Source organism: Triticum dicoccoides, chromosome 3B (assembly GCF_002162155.2).
Source record: "Triticum dicoccoides isolate Atlit2015 ecotype Zavitan chromosome 3B, WEW_v2.0, whole genome shotgun sequence".
In the NCBI taxonomy this organism is placed as follows: Eukaryota; Viridiplantae; Streptophyta; class Magnoliopsida; order Poales; family Poaceae; genus Triticum; species Triticum dicoccoides.
The window spans coordinates 145,645,053-145,666,858 of record NC_041385.1 but is presented as its reverse complement, the minus strand read 5'-3'; positions in this window follow the sequence as shown (position 1 = coordinate 145,666,858).

Sequence of the window (21,806 nt, the reverse complement as noted above, 5' to 3'; positions counted from 1 at the left end):
CCACCATTAAAAAGCCAATGGGAAGGATCAATGATGTTCTCATTGTTGCAAATAGAAATTTGGTGCCCGTAGATTTTATCGTTCTTGATATAGATTCCAATCTTTCTTGCCCCATTATTCTTGGTAAACCTTTCCTTAGAACGATTGGTGCGATTATTGATATGAAGGAAGGGAATATTAGATTCCAATTTCCCTTTAAGAAAGGCATGGAGCACTTTCCAAGAAAGAAAGTCAAATTACCTTATGAATCTATCATGCATGCTACTTATGAATTTAGTGCCAAAGATGGCACTCGTTAGATCTATCTTTGCTTTTTATGCCTAGCTAGGGGCGTTAAACGATAGCGCTAGTTGGGAGGCAACCCAATTTTCTTTATGTTTTTTGTTTTTGCTCCTGTTTAGTAATAAATATTGCATCTACCTTCTGTTTAGATGTGTTTTTATCTTTTAATTAGAGTTTGTGCCAAGTAGAACCTATAGGATACCCTACGATGATAGTTGATTTGATTCTTCTGAAAAACAGAAACTTTGCACGGACGAATATAATTTTGTTAAAACACAGGAACGTGCTTTTGCGTTGATTCTTTTTTATACTGTTCAATAAACAAATTGTCCAGGACTTACTATTTTGGTAGGATTTTTAGAGTTCTAGAATTTTGCGTTAGTTACATATTGCTACAGACTGTTCTTTTTTGACAGATTCTGTTTTTCGTGTGTTGTTTGCTTATTTCAATGCATCTATGGCTAGTAAATTAGTTTATAAACCATAAAGAAGTTGGAATACAGTAGGTTTAACACGAAAATAAATAAAGAATGAGTTCTTTGCAGTACCTTTTGTGGTGGTTTTGTTTTCTTTCACTAACGGAGCTTATAAGATTTCCTGTTGAGTTTTGTGTTGTGAACTTTTCAAGTTTTGGGTAAAGCTTTTATGGACTATGGAATAAAGGGTGGCAAGAGCCTAAGCTTGGGGATGCCCATGGAACCCCAAGATATTCAAGAATAGCCAAAAGCCTAAGCTTGGGGATGCCCCGGGAAGGCATCCCCTCTTTCGTCTTCGTTCATTGGTAACTTTACTTGGAGCTATATTTTTATTCGCCACATGATATGTGTTTTGCTTGGAGCGTCGTGTATTATATTAGTCTTTGATTTTTAGTTTACCACAATCATCCTTGCTGTACACACCTTTTGGGAGAAGCCTATTTGATTAGAATTTGCTAGAATACTCTATGTGCTTCACTTATATCTTTTGAGCTTGATAGTTTTTGCTCTAGTGCTTCACTTATATCTTTTAGAGCACGGTGGTGTCTTAATTTTGAAGAAATTTCTAGTCTCTCATGCTTCACTTATATTATTTTGAGAGTCTTTCAGAACAGCATGGTATTTGCTATGATCATAAAGTTGGTCCTAGAATGATGAGCATCCAAGTTGGGTATAATAAGAATTATCATAGAAAGTGAATAGGATGCTATGATCAATTTGATGCTTGATAATTGTTTTGAGATATGGAGGTAGTGATATTAAAGTCATGCTAGTTGGGTGATTATGAATTTAAAGAATGCTTGTGTTAAAGTTTGTGATTCCCGTAACATGCACGTATGGTGAACCGCTTTGTGATGAAGTTGGAGCACAATTTTATTTATTGATTGTCTTCCTTATGAGTGGCGGTCGGGGACGAGCGATGGTCTTTTCCTACCAATCTATCCCCCTAGGAGCATGCGCGTATTGCTTTGGTTTTTGATGACTTCTAAATTTTTGCAATAAGTGCATGAGTTCTTTTGATTAATGTTGAGTCCATGGATTATATGCACCCTTTCACACTTACACCATTATTAGCCTCTCTTGTACACTTACACCATACACCCAACATACTCCTTCCTCAAAAAAGCCACCATACCTACCTATTATGGCATTTCCATAGCCATTCTGAGATATACTGCCATGCAACTTTCCACCGTTCCGTTAATATGACACGCATTACTTTTGTCATATTGCTCTTTGCATGATCATGTAGTTGACATTGTATTTGTGGCAAGGCCACCTTCATAAATTTCATACATGTCACTCTTGATTCATTGCATATCCCGGTACACCGCCGGAGGCATTCATATAGAGTCATATCTTGTTCTAGCCTTGAGTTGTAATTTTTGAGTTGTAAATCCATAAAAGTGTGATGATCTTCATTATTAGAGCATTGTCCTAGTGAGGAAAGGATGATGAAGACTATGATTCCCCCACAAGTCGGGATGAGACTTCGGACTTACAAAAAGAAAAAGAAAAAAAATAGAAAGGCCAAAAAAAATAGAAAGGCCAAAAAGAAAAAAGGAAGGCCAAAGAAAAAAAAGGGAAAAAAAAGAGAAACAGAAAAATAAAATGAGAGAAAAAGAGAGAAGGGACAATGCTACTATCTCTTTTTCCACACTTGTGCTTCAAAGTAGCACCATGATCTTCATGATAGAGAGTCTCATATGTTGTCACTTTCATATAACTAGTGGGAATTTTTCATTATAGAACTTGGCTTGTATATTCCAATGATGGGCTTCCTCAAAGTGCCCTAGGTCTTCGTGAGCAAGCGAGTTGGATGGACACCCACTTAGTTTCTTTTGTTGAGCTTTCATATATTTCTAGCTCTAGTGCATCTGTTGCATGGCAATCCCTACTCACTCACATTGATATCTATTAATGGGCATCTCCATAGCCCGTTGATACGCCTAGTTGATGTGAGACTATCTTCTCTTTTCTTTGTCTTCTCCACAACCACCATTCTATTCCACATATAGTCCTATGTCCATGGCTCACGCTCATGTATTGCATGAAAGTTGAAAAAGTTTGAGATTATTGAAGTATGAAACAATTGCTTGGCTTGTCAACGGGGTTGTGCATGATTAAATACTTTGTGTGATGAAGATAGAGCAACAGCCAGACTATATGATTTTGTAGGGATAACTTTCTTTAGCCATGTTATTTTGAGAAGACATGATTACTTGGATTAGTATGCTTGAAGTGTTACTATTTCTCTTATGTCAATATGAACTTTTATTTTGTATCATTTGGATCTGAACATTCATGCCACAATAAAGAAAATTACATTATGAATTATGCTAGGTAGCGTTCCACATCAAAAATTCTCTTTTTATCATTTACCTACTCGAGGACGAGCAGGAATTAAGCTTGGGGATGCTTGATACGTCTCCAACGTATCTATAATTTTTTATTGTTCCATGCTATTATATTACCCCTTTTGGATGTTTATGGGCTTTATTTTATAGATTTATATCATTTTTGGGACTAACCTACTAAATGGAGGCCCATCCCATATTGCTGTTTTTTTGCCTATTTCAGTATTTCGAAGAAAAGGAATATCAAACGGAGTCCAAACGGAATGAAACCTTCGGGAGCATGATTTTTGGAATGAACGTGATCCAGAGGGCTTGGAGTGAATGTCAAGAAGCAGTCGAGGCCCCCACAAGATAGGAGGCCGCCCCCTGTAGGGCGCTCCCCCCTGTCTCATGGGCCCCTCGGGCGGCCACCGACGTACTTCTTCCTCCTATATATACCTACGTACCCCGAAAACATCTAGGGGCACCACGAAACACAATTTCCACCGCCGTAACCTTCTGTATCCGCGAGATCCCATCTTGGAGCCTTCGCCGGCACTCTGCCGGAGGGGGAATCAACCACGGAGGGCCTCTACATCAACATCCTTGCCTCTCCGATGAGTTGATAATAGTTTACCACAAACCTACGGGTCCATATTTATTAGCTAGATGGCTTCTTCTCTCTTTTTGGATCTCAATACAATGTTCTCCCCCTCTCTTGTGGTGATCTATTCAATGTAAACTCTTTTTGCGGTGTGTTTGTCAAGATCCGATGAATTGTGGGTTTATGATCAACTTTATCTATGAATAATATTTGAATATTCTCTGAATTCTTTTATGTATGATTGAGTTATCTTTGCTAGTCTCTTCGAATTATCGGTTTGGTTTGGCCTACGAGATTGATCTTTCTTGCCATGGGAGAAGTGCTTAGCTTTGGGTTCAATCTTGCGGTGTCCTTACCCAGTGACAGAAAGGGTTGCAAGGCACGTATTGTATTGTTACCATCGAGGATAACAAGATGGGATTTATATCATATTGCTTGAGTTTATCCCTCTACATCATGTCATCTTGCTTAATGCGTTACTCTATTCTTATGAACTTAATACTCTAGATGCATGGTGGATAGCGGTCGATGTGTGGAGTAATAGTAGTAGATGCAGGCAGGAGTCGGTCTACTTGTTATGGACGTGATGCCTATATACATGATCATGCCTAGATAATCTCATAACTATGCACTTTTCTATCAATTGCTCGACAGTAATTTATTCATCCACCGTAATACCTATGCTATCTTGAGAGAAGCCTCTAGTGAAACCTATGGCCCCCGGGTCTATTTCTTATCATATTTTCTTTCAATCTACTTTTATTTGCATCTTTACTTTTTGCATCTATATTATAAAATATCAAAAATATATTTATCTTATCATACTATCTTTATTAGATCTCACTTTCGCAAGTTGTCGTGAAGGGATTGACAACCCCTTTATTGCGTTGGTTGCGAGTTCTCAGTTTGTTTGTGTAGGTGTGTGGGACTTTTGAGGGGCCTCCTACTGGATTGATACCTTGGTTCTCAAAACTGAGGGAAATACTTACGCTACACTTGTTGCATCACCCTCTCCTCTTCGAGGAAAACCAACGCAAGCTCAAGACGTAGCACCCGGTAATGGTCTTGTCGTGGCGTTGCGGTCGTCCCCGGCAAGGACATTATCAAGGGTCTTGTGGGTTTCCCCGGCAAGGATCTCGCTGAGGTTCGCCGTCCTCTAATCCTCTTTTGATTTGGAGTGTTTCTTGTCTTTACGAAGATGTGCATGCCACCATGGAGGCGCCTCCCAAGACCAGGTCCCAACGTGGTTGGCGGTGTTGGAAAAACTGGGGCTCAAGGGTGGCGCGTTCCGCTGGCGTTGGGTAAGCTGCCTCTGCAAGGCCCTTGCCGGTGCCGTGGGGGTTGCCCCGGCAAGGGTCTTGCCGGGGGAAACCACCTCGCCTTCTTCCTATTTATGCCTCCGTCTTGGCATTGCTTTGGCTGTCTTGCGGCTTTGATTTCCAGTCTCTGCTCTGCTTAAGTGTGGCCGTAGGCGCGGCTCTAACTGCCCGTGCACAAATAAGGGGTACAAAAGAGAGCCCCTACTTTAGTACACCGACACCCACACAATTTTTTTTCATTATGTGAGTTAATTTGGCACCGGAGCAAAGTAGGTGATCCAGATTGGGGCACCAGGTGAGCAATGGAGGTGCATCGATGCCAAATGCATCACAAGTGAATTTGGCACGTGTTTTGGCCTACATAGCCCACTTTTGTACTCCCTCCGTCCCAAAATTCTTGTCTTAAATTTGTCTAAATACGGATGTATCTAATTACATTTTAGTGTTAGATACATCCGTATCTAAACAAATGTAAGACAAGAATTTTGGGGTGGAGGGAATACTACCTCATATTTAGTATAAAATTTTGACCATAGATTTACCTAAGAAAATGCCAATGCATGTCACTAAAAATTACACCATTTGAAATTATATTCAAATACGAATCCAATGATATAGTTCTTAGTGACATGCATTAACATTTTGTCAGTTAAATCTATGGTCAAATTTTGATACTACAAAATTGGAAGAGTAAACCAGGACGGAGGTAGTACTTGCTCTTAGGGTAACCATAGAGTTACTTGAGTAGTCTAAGTTACTTTCCACTATGACTAGCCTAGGCTACTATAGTAGTACAGCATAAAAACGATGCAGGTGATCACGTGAGAAAAAATACTAAAAACATTTTTTTCGGTGCAGTGCGTAGATGCAGTTTTGAACACTACACTTGTCATTGTAGTTTGGGAAAATTACGAAAAAATTGAGCTACGTTGTGATTACCGTTTACTAATAGGAAAGAAGTTTCACCTCGATGAGTAGCTTCTACGTGCACGGAAAGCATGTAAGGAATCCAACAACTTGATCCAGATTGGCGCCGATAGATTTTAGTGCCAAGATCTTCACTGTGCGCATGGACTGGGTCAAGCTTGTGGGAATTATTTTCTGGAAGACTGTCGTAAATACATGAAGAAGAAATTTAAAAATGTGAATTTCAAGAAGACGGAGAAGAAGATGAGTGTTGTACCTGAAGGATTACGGATCCAATAAAGAGTTCGGAGAATTTGGCAGACGAGTACACCAACGCTGTCAATTTCGGCGCGTCAATCACCCTGATTTTTGTTGGACCTTCTAGATCCAATACAAGCAATCTCTCAAGGAAAGGCGCATTCTCAATGACCATAACGTGGAACAACTGGAGTGATCTCTTCCCAATTGATGTCTTGTTGCGGGGCCAGCAAGACACATAAATCCATCGGAGATTCATCGAGGCGATGTGGAGGCTAATGAACCCGTGGATCTGCTCAAGACGAAGTGCAGTACAGCTGCGGAGCAGGTGCTCCATAGACTTTATCGAGATGACAACGTCGAAGAGGTCGAGATGCTTGAGTTGAGGGAGAAGAAGGGGGGCGCGGATTTAATCTGGGGAAGATACCAGGAGCTGAAGCTGGCGCGGTGCAGCGTTGGCGTGAGGCGGAGCGCGGACGGTGGCAGAGAGCGATATTGTCCAGCTTCAAAGCTGAGCTCCTTGAGCTGATCTAGGGCGGGGGATAAGAACCACCCGTCGAACTTGGGTTGGACCTTGAAGTTGGTACTGAACATGCGGATGTCAAGGCGTCTAGCTGGCCCAGGGTGCGATGAAAGGATCTTGGAGACTGCGGCCATGCGTTTGCAATCCCCATTGTAGAGGCAGTTCTCGATGGTGAGGTTGAGGGGGACGCGGCGCCAGAGGGGGCGCCACTGCCGGGAGAGCAGGGCGGTTTGCATGACAGATTTGGTGGGGAGGAGGCCGATGATGACGAGCAGCATGTCGTCAGGGAGGCTGCTGATGAAGTCCAGGCTCGCCGGATGCGGTTTTGGCTCGAGTTGCCTCCGCTTGTTGGCTGCCTCGCCGTCCATCTCAACCGGTGGCGACGCCAGTGTACATGTGTGCTAGTGTGTGTTGTGTGCCGGGTGTGCGCGAGTGCGTCCTTCTGTGCATGCCACCGCGCAGTGGTGAATTGTGCATGAGTGCGTCCTTCACGCACAAGAAGTGTGTCCTCAATGCGCCCTCAATTTACTAGCGTGCGGGGTGCTACCCCGAGTGGTTTCAACTTTGTTTACTTCACCGCGTGTCAGATGGGCCTCTAGTTTCACCCACTGCCACATGGGCCAGCACACGAAGATAAAGAACACGAGCTGACAAGGCAGCATGTGGATTGGTTGACCGGTCAACTAAATAATATACGGAGCTATATGCTGACACGGTGAGCGTATAATCCGTCGGTATAGAGAGTTTGAGTGAGAGGGGAGGCCCATGAGATATAGCAGAGAGAGAGAAAGAGCTACTCCCTCCGTTCGATGTAGTTCGAACATTTTCTTTAAAGTCAAACTTTTGAAACTTTGACCAAGTTTATAAAGAAATTACATGTAAATGTTAGTATGAAGTAAGTACATGTTGTGATGAATCTAATGATCGTTCCAGATGTAAATGTTTTTCTTCACATATACCTGGTCAAACTTTTTTGATGTTTGACTTTTCAAAACATCCATATGCTTATGGACGTGACAGAGTCCCTAACTAGAGAGAGAGAGAGAGAGAGAGAGAGAGAGAAATAGAAAGAGTGAGTGAAAAAAGTGTGTGTGCGTGGCGTGTGTGAAAGAGACATGGACAACACATGATAAAAGTAGAGAAAAAGCGTGTGTGTCTTATGCAAACATATCACACATGCATCTTCGACAACGGAGGCAAGCACTACAAAAAAAATACACTTCCGTGATGATACGTGTTTGTCACAGTAGGTCCCGTTTTTTGTCATGCATGTACATCCATGACAAATTTATGACAGAATCAAGATAGTCATACCTGTGCTGTCGTAGAAGTGCTCCATCACATTACCAAAATTATCATCACGAAAGTGTCCACTTCCATGACGATAAATTGCGCATCACAGAAGTGCTTTCGTCAAGGGTGACCGACACGTGGCATGCACCGTAATGGAACACCGTTAAGCTGTCGGGTCGGGTTTTGGATCCGATAACCCGTTAACAGCCCCGACCAATGGGGATTTTCCATGTGTAAAATCATCATTGGCTGGAGGAGACACGTGTCAGGTCCGCGCGCGCCTATGATATGTTGACACGTGGACCGACCCATCAAGTTTAAAGGGCCGGCCCAACTAAAGGCCCACAGGATTTTGTGGACCATAATGGGCTGGCCCAGCTAAAGGCCCACGAGATTTTGCGGGCCAAAATGGGCTGGCCGAGCTAACGGCCCACAAGATTTTGCGGGCCATAATGGGTCGGCCCAGGTAAAGGCCCACAAGATTTTTGTGTGCCATAATGGGTCGGCCTAGGGAAAGGCCCACGAGATTCTTGCGGATCATAATGGGCAGGCCCGGCTAAAGGCCCACGAGATTTCGCCGACATTAATGGGCCGGCCCGGCTGTAGGCCCACAAGAATTTGAGGACCCTAGTAGGCCGGCCCATTAACTGGCTGCCATGTTTTGGGCCAAATGCCGGCCCATATTTGATCTGGTCCATTAATGTCCTGCCACGTTCCGGGCCTAATAGTGGCCCATATGAGATCCGGCCCATTAAAAGCCTACCATGTTCTGGTCCAAATTACGGCCCAGATCAGGTACGGCCCCTTAAGAGGCTATGGGCTCAATTATGGCCCATATCAGATTCGACCCGTCAACTGGACACTATGCTTTTGGGCCCACTTGCTAGAGGCCCACTTAGTAATTCGGCCTGACATTAGTTTTGGCCTCTTAAGGACCCTTTATCATTTCGGCCCTATATTAATTTTGGCCTATTAAATGCCCGTCATATAGTTGGGCCTAACTATGGCCCGGTTTGCATTCGGCCAGCTCGCAGCCGATATCTGATTGGGCCAAACAAGGACCGAGACAATTTTGGGCTGTTAAAAGCCCGTGATTTGATTCGCACAATCATGGGTCGGGGTTCATTTTGGGCTGCTGCCGGCCCGTTAGCTGTTCGGCACGTTTCAGGCCCAACCTACATTGTGATTGCATGACGGCCCGATTATGTACCGTAATTTTATGGTTTGGCCGGTTTACTGCGAAGACAGGATATATATACAGTAAAATAACTGCAGCATCGTGAATAAGAAGAAATCTATACTATATAATAAAGAAATTACAGCATATTACATCCACTGGGCATCAAAGTTCACCACTATGATAATAAAGCACAAGCAGACAGCAGATTACATACACTGGGCATCAAAGATCGCCACCAGTGCAAATAAACACGCCGACAAAATAATATACAAAATTGACGGCACTTCAATAGAGTTCAAGAAAGGTTAGCCCTGCTGGGGAGCTGCAGCGCAAGCAGCTGAGCAAGATGATGAGACTGTGCTTGTTCAACACTTAAATCTTCCTCACTCTGAAAGATAAACAAGCAGACAGATGACAGGTTTTGCACATAAAAGTATCAGTGCTGACAATTCATCACATTTCTTACTGGCGAATAAAGTGACACAGTTTAAAATTGCATTAACACAATATGGTATTGTTCAGGTCAAGACATGGCAGGAAATGACATTGTGAAGGAGTTGGCAGCTTCACGACACCACTGGATTACAGATCAAGAACTCATAAGTATCAATGGTTAGTGTGCTGTCAATTTATCCCATTTCAGATTGGCAAATAAAGAGACGGTTTAAATAATACTCCCTCCGTTCGGAATTACTTGTCATCAAAATGGATGTGTCTAGAACTAAAATACATCTAGATACATCCATTTCAATGACAAGTATTTTCGGACGGAGGGAGTAGTAGAATGATATGACATTGTTCATAGTTAAGACATTGCAGAATATGACATTGTGCTGTAGTGGGTAGGTTCACCACACCACTGGATTACGGATGAAGAATAGAAGCATACATGCAGTGCAAAAGAGGATCACTTGCTCTGTATAGTTTAATTTACATGGTATGAATAAGGAACTTGGTTGTACAACTGAAAACTTAAATTGAGAAAGGACAAACTTTTGTTTATGAAGTACATAATAAACTTTAAACATGCAATTTGGTGCAAACACCAAAAATAAACAGCTGTTGCAGTCATGCCTAACCAAATATATACAACAAAGTTTGAAGGCTTGATATGGACAAACTTACATTATTGGTGAAGACAGGCTCTATAAAGGCCTTGTCCATGCTGATGGGGGTGGCAATTCAAGAAGTTTACCACAGAATCTTCTTCATAAGCATTGCCTTTATTCTACATTTTGTTAAGAGTAAATATAGATGTGATAATATACGAAAAAATGGAGAATAATTAAGATAAGATGAAGAGTGATACTACATAACCAAGTAGCTATAAATGTAAGTGTAGCGATACAGGCAAAAGGTACAGCCAAGAGCAATGCACAGCTAAACTTCTTCAGTACCAACCTTATGGTAAGAGTAAATATAAATCTGATGTGTAGAAAATGGAGGGCAAAGGAAAATAAGCTGCAGAATGATGGTACATGAACAACTACCTGTCATTATAATTACACTAATAAAGGACAGTATGTACTTACAAGAACAATGCAGAGCTAAAAAAACATTAGCATTGGATATATTCTACACTAATGTAACCATTCATACAGATCAGATAATTTGGAGCGAATAATTGATAAGCAAGCTATCATGCATACTGCTGTCACATAATGAACCAGGTATGTATGCAAGTACAATGATACAGGACAATAGGTACTAATAAGAGCAAAGCAGCGGGCAGCATATTTGCGATATCATGTCGTTCTTTTCAAACCGGAATTCTTCTTCGAGCAGATTTCCTGCAAAAAAGATCCGTAAGGCACATGCGGAAAAGTAGAAGTTCAAATTGTCATGTGATTTCATAGACAGTACCTCATCCTGGGAACGAGACCAGTGCATAACAAGGTTTTTCCATTCAATGTCTTCTAAATTTTGCATAGGAGACTTCACCGGAAATTCGTTTATAGATTTGCCACCAAAGTGTGATTTCCTCAGGTAACACCGATACTGCTGGAATGCTTCCTTGAAAGCACAAGCAAGCTTTGCTCGTCATGACTATCCAGATTGACCCTCGCCTAGTTACAACAATGTAATGTAAATCATTGATGTGTTCAATCAGCAGAAAACAGGAAAATAATAACCATGAATAATAGCACTTACACGTAAGTTGGATAGGAAGATGTGAAAATGGTGTTTGTCTTCACAATAATCTTCCCATGATGGGAATGTATGCACGTAGTCCCTAACAACATTGAAAGCATTGTCTTTTAAACTGGGTATAAATGGAATGGGGTTCCAATCTGCAGGAATTGGTTGTCTCTGCAGTTGGGATAGGTCTTCGGTCGGTGGACTTGCTGTACTTTTTGCTGGAGTGGGATTTTTCTATGGTACAGCTGGTGCTATGGCAAATGAAATCAGTATACCTTTTGCTGGAGTGCAGGTCCTGTGTGGTGGGGCTAGTGGTGTGGCCAGTGAAGTATGGGTACAGTCTGCTGGAGTCGGTCCTACGTTTTGTGTCACTGGTTGTACAGCCAATATAAGTGGGGTGCTGTGTGATTTCTCCGGGGCCACCACGTTTTTCAAGGACTTTGCTGGTGCTCCTTCAGGTTCGGCAATCACCCTCTTCCTTTTTGATGTCTGATGCACACGAACAGCATTTGAGTGGAAAAACATGGTATGATGTCAGATGGAATATGTATTGATAATGGATGGGCATGGCATCTCGACATATATGATGAGTAAACTAAGCAGATGGCGGTGCAACAAAGTAGAAGAAATGCAAGACAACATATGCAAGATACCCGCAATCAATAAAACATTGCTAAATTAGAACAGACACCTTGATGGGTGAACAGGACAGGCCATCTGCCTTTGACTCCTCGAGGTTAGAATAGTCATTAGGATCATATTCTGAACAAGAGTCAATAGGTGGGGAGCGTATGAGTTCCATTGCATCCAGAATGGCACTCAATGCCTTGGTGCCAATTTTGTAAGTCATTGCAGTGTTTAGCTTCAAGAGTGGACTGCTACTAGTGTGACACAAAGCAGCTACACAGATCATAGTGTAGATATAACGGGAAAACCTTAAGCATCAGAGTAAAATCAGCAAAGTGGAACTTGCTGGAATATATGCGCTAGTATTGCTGGTACGGCTAGAAAGGCTTCGGATACCAGCTCTCTTCAAGTGAAGGTGCGGTACTGTTAATATCAGTATAACTCTCAAAGGCGACACAACTCCGCGCATTTCCTTGCTATTCTTATAGGATTCTAGTGGGCAGGCCACTACAAATCCTATTCCTATGTTTACAAGATCCTACGAATCAAAGAGGCTCAAAGTGTCCATCACAACCGACCGTATAGACCTCTACATTGCAAATGTCCCTGCTCATCTTCAGTACAAGGAACATACTGTACTACTAGCATACTCCCTCCGTTCCAAAATACAACTCTTGGTAGAGATTTCCACTATGGATCACATACACATGTATCCAGATACATTTTAGAGTGTAGATTCACTCATTTTGCTCCATATGTAGTCCATGGTAGAATCTATACAAAGACTTGTATTTAGGAACGGAGAGAGTACATATTAAAGAAGAATGAAAGAGGAACATGGTAAAGAAGAGCAAGCAGATTTTGGATAATAAAATGTTGGTTGCGCAGTGCCCACACATGATGAACCAGAGCGCATTAGGAATGCAAGTCCGAGATGTCTCTCGACCATTTCAGGCGGTTGGATGAAGATCCTACGTCTCCTAACCCTTCTTCTTCCTCGTCTCTGATTCTTTGCATACAGAACACCGCACGGGCCGCCAGCCGGACCACCGGCCCCCACCGCTTGTGTTCCTCCGCCACCCCCACCCCCACCCGCGTCGAGTTTTCTTCGTTCGGCGAGGCCCCACAACCACCCGAGCCCCTTGGATCGCACCCGCGAACTCCGGCGACCTCTGAAAAATTGACTCACCCAATTTTGAAATTTAGTCTACTGTGATTTAACTAGTGTGGAATATAAAAGGGGAAAACCATAAGCATTGGGAGTATAGTGTTGAGCGTGCCATGGCAGATCTGAAGGTGCAAACCGGACAAAGGCAACTTCGCAACCAAGACAAGAAATCAGAGTAAAGCAGTGGTGATCTATTTTCTTGCTGCGATAAATAAGTTGAGCGGATACGAAAGAGTACCGCCTCTGGTGCGGCGCCGTGTACGCATCTGCTGAGAATTTGACGGTGCTGCGGTAGCGATGGCTGTCGGCGGCGTGGAAGTAGATCTAGGAGGGTAGACAGTGGTGGCGGGGCACAGTGGATGAGACAGTCGTAGGAGCGGCGCAGGCTAGGTGGACGACGACGGGAATGAAGCGAGAGGACGGGATGCAAGGATCCCGGTCCGAAGGCGTGGATGAGAGAGGACGATCTCTTGTAATGGACGGCGGCGTCGGGGCATCAGCTCCGGCATGGTGGAGGAGGACGGCGGTAGATGGGGTGGCGGACGGCGGCGGACGGAGGAGGGTGGGGTGGAGAGGGTGTTTTGGCGCCCACGGAGTACGAATGGGGAAAAGGGAGGTAGAGAGGAAGGGGGGAACCATGTATTCAGGGCGCGTTTGTCTCAAATGCAAGGAAATTTACAAACTTAGCCCCCATTTCAAATTTCTACTACATCAAAGCAACATTAGTCGGTTGGGCATAGGACGGTAATCTCGCATACACCGAATATTTGCCGACGAGAGTTTGTTTTTGGCGCCCACCGTGTATGAATATGAATCCGGGAGGGAGTCGATTTCGGCCGAGGGCACACTGTGTTTTGGCGCCCACCATGTATGAATCTGGGTGAGAGGCGGTTATGTCACGTTTGGGTGAAATTACAAACCTACCCCTATCGAAACCTATAGAAATCTAGCAGATAGGCTTTGCATGGCAGGGATAGGCAGTAGTGATTTCCATCTCGCAGATTTTGGTTTTGGGCGGTTACTGCAACTTTCCTCGCTTCGTTCAAATTTTGCACAGTGCATGTTTACCGTGCCAACTCAATTCAAATCCCGTTTGTATTCTACTATTTTTTTCTGGCGGGATCCATTTTCAATTGGAATTACATTCTATATACATCATTTTTTATATATACTTTCAAAAGCACAACAAAGAATTCTGCTCCTTTATATGTATAATATGATTTACAAGTACAACGATCTCGAAATCTTAAGGTTGAATTCGAAAAAATTTAACCAAATTATGTTATATTAAAATGTATGGATCAGTAATATCTACATATTAAATAGCATAGATGTGCGTGAATTCATATGAGTATGCATGTTTGATAGAGCAATTTTGGTTCGAGTATGGATTACATGTATCATCATCTCGAATTCAAATATTTGAATCCCTTTTTTGTTCACTCCTTTCACGCCCATCTCTCTCGCATGCATGCTCCTTCAGGTAGCTATCACTCTCTTTTCCCCAGCTCACCCGCATGCTCACTTCATGTTTCTCCTATCCTCGCAAACATGGTCTCTCGACGTCTCCCTTGAGAAGTGTCACACTCTCCCTATCATTATACATTACACGGTTTTCGTTATCTCTCACGTCTCTACTGTTCTCTGGTATCACTCGGTACCTAAGCTTTCTTTTTCACCACCACACACACAGTCTCCACTTGTCTTTCACTTTGTCTTTCTCTCTATGGGATTCTCTCACAAACCCTATATGTCTCTACATATGACTCATACCACTAAAATTCCTCTCTCTCTCTCTCCTGTAGACACAACATTTGTTACAGTCTCCTTTTCGTCTCCATCCTAGACTGACACCGATCAGAAAACCCCGACTACCGTCTCCTCTCTCTCTCTCTCATAGACACACACACACAACTCCTGCTTCCACTCCCCTTACCAACTATCGTCTCTCTCTCACACACATAAAACTCTCGCTTTCGCACCCCGACTCGTATTTCTCTCACAAACATTTATCGACTAGCTAGCCTCTAGATAGGTTTATACACCCGCACACTCATGCTTCCACCATCGTATACATGTCTCTCTCCCGCTCCTTGTATCTATGTAGCTTTTTCTTCCCTTCTTGAGACACGCCCTCTCGATCGTGCACACACACACTATCGCCTCATTTTAAGCTGATACATATCGCACACACACTACTTGTGTCTTTGTCACACATCCACTCCATCCTCTTCCAATCCCTCTCTCTCACACACACATGGGGTTTTTGCAACAACTAGCAAGATGCCCATGCGTTGCATGGAACATCAAGATGCATTTGTATGAGTAGTTTATCTTGTGGGGGAAAAGGATGAACGAGGGAAGGCCTTATTTGCAAATGTGGAGAGGGGTGTGGGTATCTTTTTGCAAAATTGCCATAGTTTCCTTCCTATCTGTCAGATATAGATCAGGCGGCCTATATTGCAGGATGGCAGGCACACGATCATCACCGACAATGCTTTTTATAAGAGTAGGGATAGAAAATAGAGTTGGTGATGATGGTGGGCCTGCTGAGGGAGTCCTGGACTAGGGGGTGTCCGGATAGCCGAACTATCATCATTGGCCGGACTCCAAGATTATGAAGATACAAGATTGAAGACTTCGTCCCGTGTCCGAATGGGACTTTCCTTGGCGTGGAAGGCAAGCTTGGCAATACGGATATGTAGATCTCCTACCATTGTAACCGACTCTGTGTAACCCTAGCCCTCTCCGGTGTCTATACAAACCGGTGGGTTTTAGTCCGTAGGACGAACAACAATCATACCATAGGATAGCTTCTAGGATTTGGCCTCCTTGATCTCGTGGTCGATCCACTCTTGTACTACCCATATCATCAATATGAATCAAGAAGGAGTAGGGTTTTACCTCCATCGAGAGGGCCCGAACCTGGGTAAAAACATCGTGTCCCTTGTCTCCTGTTACCATTCGCCTAGACGCACAGTTCGGGACCCCCTACCCGAGATCCGCCGGTTTTGACACCGACATTGGTGCTTTCATTGAGAGTTCCTCTATGCCGTCGCAATCAGGAAGGCTGCCTCTTCCCGTCTTTAAAGATGGTACCATTGCCAAAGGAGCTTTGGCCACCGGCCAAACTATCCGGCTAGGTGGTTTTCTTATGACCGCCTGTTCGGCTGCCGCTCCGACAATGACCTCTCGGGTCATCAAAAGCGATCTTCACGTCAACTCGGAACTTGCCGAGCAGCTAGATCCAATGGAGCTCTCTTCCGTAAACGAGCTCTTGGATCGCATCGCCGCCCTGGGAGTCGCTACAGACTACGATCAGATTGGGATAAAACCGATCTGAGAGAGATCAACTCTCCCCAGGCTACCCACCACGTTGCTGTGGTAGAGGAACAGCGCGGCGACTCTTCTTCTATATTAAAGACCAGTTATGTCCGGATTCCTGATCCCTCCTTGCCGGATTCCCGCGGAGGGACGGACGTCAGCCAAGTACTGAACCTAAAGTCAGGCAGCGGACCAGATTCGTTGGACAACATCCAGTAATCCAAGCTTCCAAATTCGGAAACTTTTCGGCCCTTGAGCCTCAGATTGGGCAGGGTTCCGAATTTAATTCCACCCGCCCACCCAAACACAAGCAATCTATCTCAAATACGGCAAGAGCCCACTGAAACAGTACATCATTAGTGGGCCAGATTCCTCCTGGTTATGGACAGGATAAAGGACTGCCGTGAGGAAAGCGCAATCTCAATTTTCTGCAACAATTGCACGGACAAGGGAATCATGAACGCCATAAGTTGTCGCGAAATTAGACGCTTCGCTGACCTGGCGTCCATATTACGAAAGTACTGTGCGATGGAGAGTGCCTGGAAAACCGAAACCAATTTTTGGGACAATCCGGCTCCGAACACAACCCTAGTCCGAAATAAAAGGGTGCATCATGCTCAAGCACCTGGGACAAAAACCAAAAAGCGTAAAATCCATAGTACAGAGGAACCGTACTGGAGGGATGGCTCAGCGGACCCTGTAAAATCCATAGTACAGAGGGCGCCACTCCAACACATAGCCTTCAAGCATGTTGGATACTACGGCAGGTGGCCAAAAGTGGCGAAGAGCTTGTAGCCCCAGAGAACCAGCCCAACAGTACCAGTACGGTATTAACAGTGTTCGAGACTTTCGCATCAAATAATATGCGGAAACGAACACTCCGCAGCCTCGCCGAAGTCTACCAAGTAGCACAATAAATCCATGGAGCGACACGGCTATCACCTTCAATGCCAGCGACGAACCTAAATTCCGAACAACCCGAGCACCAGCCGCATTGGTCCTCAGTCCAATAGTGGACGGATTTCGTCTTACTAAGGTACTCATGGATGGCGGCAGCGGATTAAACCTCATCTACGAGGAAACCCTTCGAAAAGTGGAAATAGACTGGAGCCGCATTGAGCGAAGCAGCATAACCTTTAGAGGAATAATCCCTAGTCGGGAAGCACGCTGCAAAGGAAAAATTACACTGGATGTGGTGTTTGGCTCGCCGGACAATTATAGGTCCGAGGAGGTCACGTTCCAAGTGGCCCCATTCAGCAGCAGATATCAAGCTTTATTAGGGCGAGAGGCATTCACAATTTTTTAAGCTATACCCCATAACGGGTACATGAAGCTTAAAATGCCCGGGCCCAATGGAATCATCACTCTTGTCAGTGATCCGGACATAGCACTCTGCGCCGAAAATATGACAGCCGCACTAGCCCTAGAGGCACTATCCGAAGCCCTAGCGGCAGAGGAACTCACTGCACTGCGCTCCACGGTGAACAGGGACGATGTGATACTCGATAAGAGATCCAAGTCCACCTCTTTTAAGCCAGCGGACGAAATAGTCAAATTCCAAGTCCATCCAACGGACCCAACAAAGACGGCCTCCATTGGGGCACAATTAAACCCTGATGTAAACGCCGCACTACGAGAATTCCTTCGGGAAAATTGGGACATCTTTGCCTGGCACCCTTCAGATATGCCAGGAATCCCACGCAGGTTGGCAGAACACAGCCTAAACATCTTAAAAGGATTCAAGCCAATCAAACAGGCTCTTCGGCGATTTTCTGAACCCAAAAGACAAGCAATGGGAGAGGAGCTAGCCAAACTATTAGAAGCCGGATTCATCAGAGACATAAAACATCCAGACTGGCTAGCAAACCTGGTAATGGTACTAAAAAGGGACAAATCCTGGCGCCTGTGTGTCGATTTTAAAGACCTTAACAAGGCTTGTCCAAAGGATCCTTTCCCCCTTCCCCGCATCGATCAAATCATCGATGCTACCGCAGGGCACGATTCATTGTGCTTCCTCGACGCATACTCCGGATACCATCAAATCAAGATGGCGGAGAAAGACCAAGCCGCAACGTTATTCATTACTCCATACGGACCATTCTGCTTCAACACAATGCCCTTCGGGCTCAAAAACGCCGGCGCAACATATCAGCGCATGATTCAGACATGTCTGGCAACCCAGATCGGCAAAACAGTGGAGGCATACGTAGACGATGTGGTCGTCAAGACCAAATACGTCGAAACTCTAGTAGACAATTTGAGGCTCACATTCGACAACCTCCGAGCATATGACATTAAGCTCAACCCGGAAAAATGCGTTTTTGGCATACCAGCTGGAAAGCTCTTGGGCTTCATTGTATCCGGTAGAGGAATTGAAGCAAACCCAGCCAAGATCCAAGCTCTGTCACAGTTGGATATCCCAAAAGACCTCAAACAAATACAAAAATTGACTGGATGCGTGGCGGCTCTAAGCCGCTTCATCTCCCGCTTGGGAGAAAAGGCATTGCCCCTTTATCGCCTCCTCCGGCGCACCGAACACTTCGAATGGACGGATGCTGCCACGGCCAGACTCGAAGAAATAAAGGCCATATTGGCAACAAATCCGGTCCTGGCCGCGCCCAACTTGGGCGAACCAATGTTATTATATATCGCGGCAACACATCAAGTTGTAAGCGCGGTGCTCGTCGTCGAACAAGAAACAGAAGGACACAAATTCCCTCTTCAAAAACTAGTGTACTACGTATCCACTGTCTTAACTCCATGCAAGTCCCGGCATCCACATTATGAAAAGATAGCGTACGCGGTGTTCATGGCATCCCGGAAGCTGCAACACTACTTTCAAGAGTGTTCAATAACAGTGGCCTCCGAAGTACCTCTCAACGACATTATAAACAACCGCGACGCGATGGGCATGATTGCAAAGTGGGCCATTGAGCTCCTACCATTCGACATAACCTACAAACCACGGCGAGCTATAAAGTCGCAAGTTTTGGCCGACTTCATCGCTGAATGGACCGAAGCCGAACTCCCTAAAGAGTACGGCGAATACTCCAATTGGATCATGCATTTCGACGGCTCCAAAATGTTGGCCGGCTTGGGAGCTGGCGTCGTCTTGACGTCCCCAACTGGAGACACGGTCCAATACGTACTTCAGATAATGTACATGGACTCCAATAATGCAGTCGAATACGAGGCCCTTCTACATGGTCTTCGGATGGCAATCTCCATGGGCATTCAATGCCTAGAGGTCCGCAGGGATTCAAACCTCGCAATATCCCAAGTAAATGGAGACTTTGATGCCAAGGATCTGAAAATGGCAGCCTACCGTAACGCCGTCTTAAAAATGTCAGCTTGGTTCGAAGGACTCGAATTCCACCATGTAGCCCGGGATAATAACCAGGCGGCCGACGTGTTGGCACACATCGGCACAAAGCATGACGCCGTCCCTCCAAACATCTTCCTGGAGCGGCTTTTTAAGCCAACTGTATTATGGGAAGAGGAGTCCGGAAACAACAACCCGGAACCAACCGCACCGCCCAACACTGAACATTCTGACACAATCGGTGGCTCAGCCAATGAAATAACACCTTCAGCCCACGAAATAATGGCAGTCATTGCCCCGTGGACGGAACCATTCCTAGCCTACTTAATTAGGCAGGAACTTCCTGAAGACCAAAACGAGGCCCGCTGCATAGTACGGCGATCTAAAGCCTACAAGGTCCATGAGGGAGAGCTTTATAAGAAAAGCACAACCGGAGTCCTTCAAAGGTGCATCTCCGAAGAGGAAGGGTGAAATCTTCTAGCTGAAATTCACGCCCGACTCGGCGGGCACCACGCCACAGCCCGGGCCCTTGTAGGCAAGGCCTTCCGTACATGATTTTATTGGCCGACGGCTCTGGCAGATGCTCAGGACGTAGTCCAACGATGCGTCGGTTGCCAGCTCTTTGCTAATCAAAGCCACATGCCACCCACCGCCCTCAAAACTATACCCATCACCTGTCCGTTTGCGGTCTGGGGGCTTGACATGGTTGGACCCCTTAAAGGGGGAACCCACAAGCAAAAATACCTATTGGTCATGGTGGACAAATTCACCAAATGGATAGAGGCCAAGCCAGTTAAAACGGCCGAATCCGGACCTGTGATAGACTTCATATCTGGGGTAGTACACCGTTATGGCGTCCCCCACAGCATCATCACCGATAACGACACGAACTTCATGGCCGACGAGGTTAAACTCTGGTGCAAAAATATGGGCATCAAGCTCGACTACGCTTCAGTCTATCACCCTCAAACTAACGGTCAAGTCGAACGAGCAAATGGTCTAATCATGAGCGGCATCAAACCCAGGTTAGTGCGGTCCCTCACGGAATCTAACATGCACTGGGTGGAGGAGCTCGACTCCGTACTCTGGGGGGCTGCAGACCACGCCAAACCGCACTACCGGATTCACACCATTTTTTATGGTATACGGCGCCTATGATGGCGAGTGAGAGATAATCATACTTAGGACGGGGGAGTGCTTGCACCTATGATGGCAAGTGAGGGATTATGGTACTTAGGGGGGTGCGTGTCACATGGAGAGATAACAAGGGAGAAGAGTGTTGGATGTGTCTATATGTATAGCGCGAGCGAGACATGTGTATGTGTGAACCAGGGAGATATAAGGTCAGTTTGGTTTGCGTCCTGAGCATCTTTTTCCTGGCCTGGGGTTGTGCCTGGATTTCATGCACACTTGTTTGGTTGCTACCCTGTGAAAAAGAAAGCCTGCCTAGCCTGGATTCCCTTGCACTTTAATTAGCCTGGCTGGACTCCAGACACTGCAAGTAGCCTGGCCCAGGCGAACGATTTCGAATGCCTGGCCGTGCCTGGTCTTGCGGCCACGAGGCTAACAGCAGCCTGGATGGATATTAGCATTAAAAATTGCTGCTTGGACTGATTGATGGGATGTTGATGCTTTTCCTGGCCCAGGCATGAACCAAATGCTTCAGCACCACACAAGCCTGGCCAGGCAGAAATATTTTACATCTCATGTCCACACCAGGAAGTACTCGCACTACAAAAAAAGACACATCCGTGACATTGTGGGCTGAACGAATTTTTTTCCTATCATACTTATGAAACTTCTATGACGATAATTGTGACAAAACCCGGTATCATCCTATTTGTGTTGGGCTCCTACTTCTATGACAAAAAATTATGACAGAAAATGGGCTTTTCGTCCTGGGCGGGCCAGAGACGCAGGTGCATGACATTCTTTGGGCCGTCCATGACGGAAAAAACCGTGGGAGAATCGAGGGCGAGGAAAATTTTGGCGAGTTCCCGGTTACGGTGGGTGGTCGGGGGCCAAGCGATGCGCATTTCTCTCATACAC